At 50.7% G+C, this 6,406-nt stretch overlaps 1 long non-coding RNA gene across 1 annotated transcript in view; it reads right to left on the reverse strand.

Moving 5' to 3' along the window:
• Positions 1-6,406, reverse strand: part of LOC109555915 (uncharacterized) — a 179,659-nt gene that overhangs the window by 112,905 nt on the left and 60,348 nt on the right. Inside the window, exon 3 of the long non-coding RNA XR_011565747.1 lies at positions 6,275-6,382. This is a non-coding gene — a long non-coding RNA (uncharacterized lncRNA). The remainder of the gene's footprint in view (positions 1-6,274; positions 6,383-6,406) is intronic.

Consider the following 6,406-nt stretch of genomic DNA (forward strand, 5'->3'; position numbering starts at 1 on the left):
AATACTAAAGGAATTAGTATTTAAGTGTCAACCAACTGCTTTGATTTACTTTTCTCCTCACGGGACAATCCTTTGGCTTCCTCTATACTCTAAGCTGCCTAACAGGAGACGGTATGCTGGCAGGAGGGCTTTCCTGATGGCTCAGTGGTAAAGAATCCACCTGCCAAAGTAGGAGATGCAGGTTCCATCTGGGTCAAGAAGTTCCCGTGGAGAAGGAAATGACAACCTACTCCAGTATTCTTGCCTGGAGAATACCATTGGCAGAAGAGCCTGGTGGGCTAACAGTTCAGAGCTCAGGAATACCTGGGTTTCGAGCCTGGCCCTACCACTCACCAGCTGTGTAGCTCTGGGAAGACCACTTTGCTTCCCTGTGCCTCGGTTTCCCCATCTGTAAAATATGGATGACAATGGTCGTATCAGCCGGAGTTCAGTGCAGGAAATAGGAACCACTCGAGGTGTTTTGAGCAAAGTGACTTGAGACAGGGCTAGATGCTTATGGGATGGTTGGATGGAGGAGGAGAGGAGGTAAGGTTGAGTCTCTGGAGAACTGCTCCCTAGTCCTGGGCAGGAGAGGAAGGTGGGCAAATGGAGGTTGCCACTGGCAACCCGAGTTCTCAGTTCAGGATACACTGACTTGGCTGTGATCCCGGGAGCAGGCAGGGGCTCCACTGCTGCTGCTGGGGGTGGGGACCGCACACTGGACACGCTGCCAGAAATGATGCCCATCTGTGTGACCCTGCTTGCCAGAAGGGAGCAGCCAAAGCAGCAGGAAGGCGGTCTCTGGTTCCCTTCCACCCTCCAAATCCCATGTGAGGGTCTCAGTGTGCACCCACCACTCCCAAAGAAGTGAGTCTGGGAGGTAAGGCTTTAGCTTTCCGCTTCTATAGGACAAGAAACAGGTGGGAATGGATTCTGGGTGCTATTTAACCATGTGAGGATTAACCGCATTTATGTCAGGAGGCACCCTCCCAGGTCCTGGGCTCTGGCAAATGTTACAGTGGTTATGGCTACATGCCTGCCACGTGCGAGCGCTGGGCCAGGGCCTGGAGATACAGCAGTGAACAAGGCAGGGCCAGATCCTGAAGCAGTGAGAAGAGTCCAGGGGAGCAAACACTGGGATCACGAAGGCAAGGAGTTGATGCGAAAGTGTTCTGTAAAGGCCTGAGAGCACAGAGAGGGGGCACCCAGGCCAGCACTGGTGGGGCGGGGAGGGGAGAGAGGCAAGTGCCAGTTCCCAGCAGCAGCGGAGTTAGAGGCTTGAAGGAGAGCTAGAAATTAACCAGACTAAGCAGGAGGAAATAGGGGGTGTGTGTGTGTGTGTGTGTGTGTGTGTGTGTGTGCTAATTTCCACCTTGAGGAAGCATATACATACACAAAACCCTGCAAGATAAAAAAGAGTGCTTGGCATTCCCCACTAGTGGACAGTTAAGTCTGACCAGTGCCCAGAGTGAGGGTAGGGTGGGGTGTGTATAAGAAAGGAGAAGAAAGCAGGAGCATGCAGCTTTACATGTCATTTTTGGAAGAATTTGAGCTTTATCTTGTGGGCAATGGGGATGCCTGCTGTTGTCGTCTAGTTGCTGTGTCCAGCTCTTTCATGACCCATAGACTGTAGCCCACCAGGATCCTCTGTCCGTGGCATTTCCCAGGCCAGAATTCTGGACTGGGTGGTCATTTCCTTCTCCAGGGGATCTTCCTGACCTGGGGATCAAACCCACATCTTCATTGGCAGGCAAGCCACCAGGGAAGCGCAGTGGGTACACACAGTGGAGTTTAAGCAGGGAGAAGACTCTCCCATTCTGGTTTCAGTGATATCACTTCGATGCATTTTGTGCAATCAGTTGGAAGCGAGGGTTTCAGGTATGATGTTACAGTAGTCTGGGCTGGAAACAGGGTTGCCAAGAAGAGGACAACAGAAAAGGCTGAGCAGATTCAATCGAGTTTACAAGGCAGAGTGGACAGAGTAAGGTGGGAGTGGGAACAGGGCGAAACTCAGGGTGGCTGCCAGGTCTCAGCAGCAGGCACACCTGGAAGGGCGGGGCCCCCATCAACTCCTGGCACCTGATCCTGGGTGGTGCCCACCTACAGGCTCCTGCCTGTAGACTGAACTCACATAAAGCCCCTTCCCTCCCATCGACCTTAGTGGCTGTATGCAATTCAGTTCCAGCAACATTTATTAACCAGCTATTATGTGCTATGAACCAGGGAGGCATCTCCCTACCTCACCTAAGGGAGTTTTAACCGGATGTCTGAGAGACTCCAGAGCAGAGAGAAGGAGAAAGCTGTACATACAAGTTACAATTTAGGAAAGCCTAAGTTCAGGCCATTTTCTCTTCATCCTACCACCAAAGGGACTTGACCCCTGACCTCTGACCCTCAAGATAGGAAAGGTACAAGGGACATCAGCACAGCCTTACACAGAGCTCCTGGGCCCCCAGCTTCTATTGAGGCAGGCAGTGGAGACAGACGCCACCCCCGGTCTCCTTCTCTGAAAGTTCTATGTTCCTTCTGCTGTGAGATTCTTGATGAAAGGACAGGCCCACCACCCAACAGACTCAGCCTTTGGAATCAAGGCATCTCCCCAGAGGCTCTTTTCAACAGAGAGACATGAACCCACTCCTGTTATAACATAGAATCTTCTTAGTGATTCACTATCACAGTACCGTAGTACAGGCAAATTACAGGCTGGCTTTGGTCAGAGCCTGGAAGAGAGGCCTGGAGCCATCCATCCTACATGGGTCTGGGTATTGGAAAATAATGACTATTACCGAACTGAACTTGGGTCTGCTTGCTCATGGCATAGCAAAGCCAACTTACTAACTCCAAGTTGTGATGAAGGCAGGCACAGCAGGGCCCAGCAAGGTGGAGAGGCGGCTTGAACACTCAAAAGATCCAAACTCCCAGATGGTTTTCATGGAAGTGTTTTTACAGGCAACATTTGGGGTGAAGGGCTGCAGGGTGCATGACTTTCTTCTGACTGGCTGGTGATGAGGTAACAGGGTGATAATTCAGGAATCTTAATCACCAGCCTTCTGGCTCCTACCAGTCTGGATCTGTGTGCTTGTGCTTGGCTTGACCTCCACCTGAGTAGGGGTCTCAGTTCCTGCAGAACAACTCAAAGATATATGTCGGATTGCTATATATCAGGACTCTGATTTATCACTCAACTATTGTCTCTTGGCTGCTTTTCCTTTATTTCAGCATTCCCTCACTTCCCTAGTCAGTAACTGCTTGAATCTACTCAGGCCTAGAAGACTAAGGCCTTTTCCTACAAATGGAAAGGTTTTTTGTAGTTGGGAGACCTCTGCTGGGTTTCAGTTCACTTTTATCTTTGATAATCCTCAATCCTGAAGGGAACACATGTGGGACAAGAAAGGGAATAAAGTTTTGCATAGACAGATTGAGCATAAACTCAGCAGAGGAACTCAGTTGTTATTTTTTTTGGGGGGGGGTGTCAGTTTCAATAGTAACAGCATTTACTATTGATTCAGCATTCCACATTCCTAATTTCTATATCTTCATAATTCTGCAATGTAATTATTGTCCCCATTTTGCAGATGATGAAACTGAAATTAAGTAATCTGCTCATTTAAGTTCCCATGGCTAGTAGGTGGCTGAGTGGAATTTCAGCCAACCCAGGACTGATGCTAATGCCTTTTTTTAAAAAAGATTTATTTATTTATGGCTGTGCTGGGTCTTGAATGCTGTGCATGGCACTTCTCCAGTTTCAGCAAGTAGGTGCTACTCTCTACTTGCAATTTGCAGGCTTTTTATTGCAGTGGCTTCTCTTTTTGTTCTCATGGGCTCTAGAGTGAGGGCTTAGTCATTGTGGTGCATGGGCTCACTTGTCCTGTGGCATGTGGTATCTTCCCAGACCAGGGATCAGATCCATGTCCCCTACATTAGCAGGCAGATTCTTTACCACTGAGCCACCAAGGAAGCCCACTAATGCCTTCTTAATGACTACATGGTCATTAAGCCTTGCTCCCTGAACCAGCCAGGTTTCCGCTACTCCCCAGGGTGGTCCCATCCCAGAAGAATGTTGTTCTCTCACAGCTTCCTCATGGTTGTTTGGCTGGACCTAGAAATGAGGCGCCTAGAAAGATGAGGTGTACAGAGCCAGGGCCAGGCCACTGGGGAGATGTCTGGAGCCTCGCTCTTGTTCTCCTTCCCCCACAGGGTGTCTCCTGGCACCGCAAAGTCCTGCTCATCCAGAGGACACCTGTGACTTCCTATCCCTCCTCTTCCTTTGACTGAGGAGTTGCAGGACTTTCTCTTCTCTGCTCTGGGACACTGCCCCGGGGCCTCAGCCTACTGGCCAGAGGCTCCCACCCTAGGCTTAATTTCCACTATAATGCTCTCAAATCTGGGCTGAGACTCCAGGATACAGCCCGCAGAGCACTTTTACACGCAGTAGCTGTGACTGGTGGGATGGGGAGGAGCCTCCAGGTCCCCCTAGCTGTCCCCTCAACCCCGTTCACCCCCATCCCCCATAGGGGAGGAAAAGTAACTTTCCTCAACTCTTCTGAGCTCTCAACTGAGACCTCTGTAAACAAAAAGATAAGAAAGAAACCAAAGTTTATCCACATATACTTGTACACCAGGGAGATACCCAGGGACAAAAACTTAACTCTCCCAAGGGGTCTAAGCTAGCAGTTTAAACACTACCTTCCGCCAAAAACAGGAAGCAAAGGTGAGGGCAGGTCAGGGAGCAAGCCAGTTCTGGGAGATTACCCGGAAAAGCAGAGTAAACAAGGGGAAGGTTTGTTATGTAGATTTAAGTAAACGCCCTTTCCACAGATTTTTATAATTCTGTGATTTATAGTCAACTTCCCCACCCACTGAGGGAGACACCCTCGCAAATGGAGATTTCTTTTATAAATGCACATCTCTCTCAAAAGAGTCATTTCTACTGTTTTTCAGAAGCTTCCTTTGTCTGTAGTTTCTGAAAATAATCAGCTCAAAATAATCCTTCTGCCCTGGAGGCGTATTTGAGATGGCGTATTCTCCCACTCTTCATACCCTCCTCAAACCTGGGCTCCCTGCCACTGGTTTTAGGAGAAAAAAAATGTTCTGGTCTAAAGTGAGGTCAGCAGGGTTTCTCAGGTCACAGACCTCTGCTGGGCTATGCCCTGGGGCACAAGTTGTAACACCAAGTCCCGGAGCAGCAGGAAGAGGCAGGATCCAGGGTCTGGCAGCCCTGTGGCATGCTAGCCTTGGGTGCTGAGCCATCACTAGAAGGCTTGGTGGGGTAGGGGGTTGTCTGCAGACCCACGAGGAAGGCACTGATACACAATCCTGCTGGGCCAGACTGAGGGAGGTGTCCTCCACAGGCCAGCAGCCAGGCTCCTCCCTTCTCTTTCACACCCAGGGCTCCTCTGAGGGGGAAAAGTTCTGAGTCCTCACCAGCTGGATCTTGCTGCAGGTTCCCCTTCCTGTTTGTACATCAGACCCTAGGGAAGCAGGAACAGCCCCTCTCCACGCCCTGCTCCCACTCTCCACTATATTCCTGGGGAAAACACACACCCACACCCTCTAACCTAAATAGTCACTCCCAACACAGCACAGGCATACCACACACCCCTCAATAAATAGCAAACACCCACCCCGCCCCCCACAGGCAGGCTTGATGGAGACTCCCATGAATTCCTCCCAGCCTGAAAGCCGGCTCTGTTTCCATTCGAATCTCACACTGACTCTCTTCAAGGTTTGACCACACAAGAAAGCTGAGGGGCCAGTCTGTAGGTGGACAGGATGCTCTCCTCCACCCTACTTTCCCCAGAAGGCCTCTCCCGGGCTGCTTTCCTTTCCTGTCCCCAGCCCATCCTGGCACGCCCGGCCGCCACCGCCGCTTAGATGCAGTAGTGTGGGGCGCCCTCGTGTGGGCAAGGGCGGCCCTGCAGCCCCACCGCCAGGATCCCGGGCTGCCCTCTTCCTGCACACCCCCTGCCCTCCTCCTGTAGCCCCTCCCCGGCTGTCCCACAGATGTCAGGGCTCTGCACCGCCCATGTCCACTATTCCAACTGGCCTGCCTCCAAGCTACATTCCCTCCTTTTATCTCTGAGTAAAAGGTTTTCTCACTTATATTTTAAAATTCAAAATTCTACGCATTTTAAAACCTAGAAGTGAAGTGAAAGTCGCTCACTCGTGTCGGACTCTTTGTGATCCCATGGACTACACAGTCCATGGAATTCTCCAGGCCAGAATACAAGAGTAGGTAGCCTTTCCCTTCTCCAGGGGATCTTCCCAACCCAGGGATCAAACTCAGGTCTCTCACCTTGCAGGCGGAAGCCCAAGAATCCTGGAGTGGGTAGTCTATCCCTCCTCCTGTGGATCTTCCTGACCCAGGAAATCAAACCGGGGTCTCCAAGACAGCTGTTAAAACCTAGACAGGTTAAAAAAGCACAGA

This window comes from Bos indicus, chromosome 3, assembly GCF_029378745.1.
Source record: "Bos indicus isolate NIAB-ARS_2022 breed Sahiwal x Tharparkar chromosome 3, NIAB-ARS_B.indTharparkar_mat_pri_1.0, whole genome shotgun sequence".
Classification (NCBI taxonomy): Eukaryota; Metazoa; Chordata; class Mammalia; order Artiodactyla; family Bovidae; genus Bos; species Bos indicus.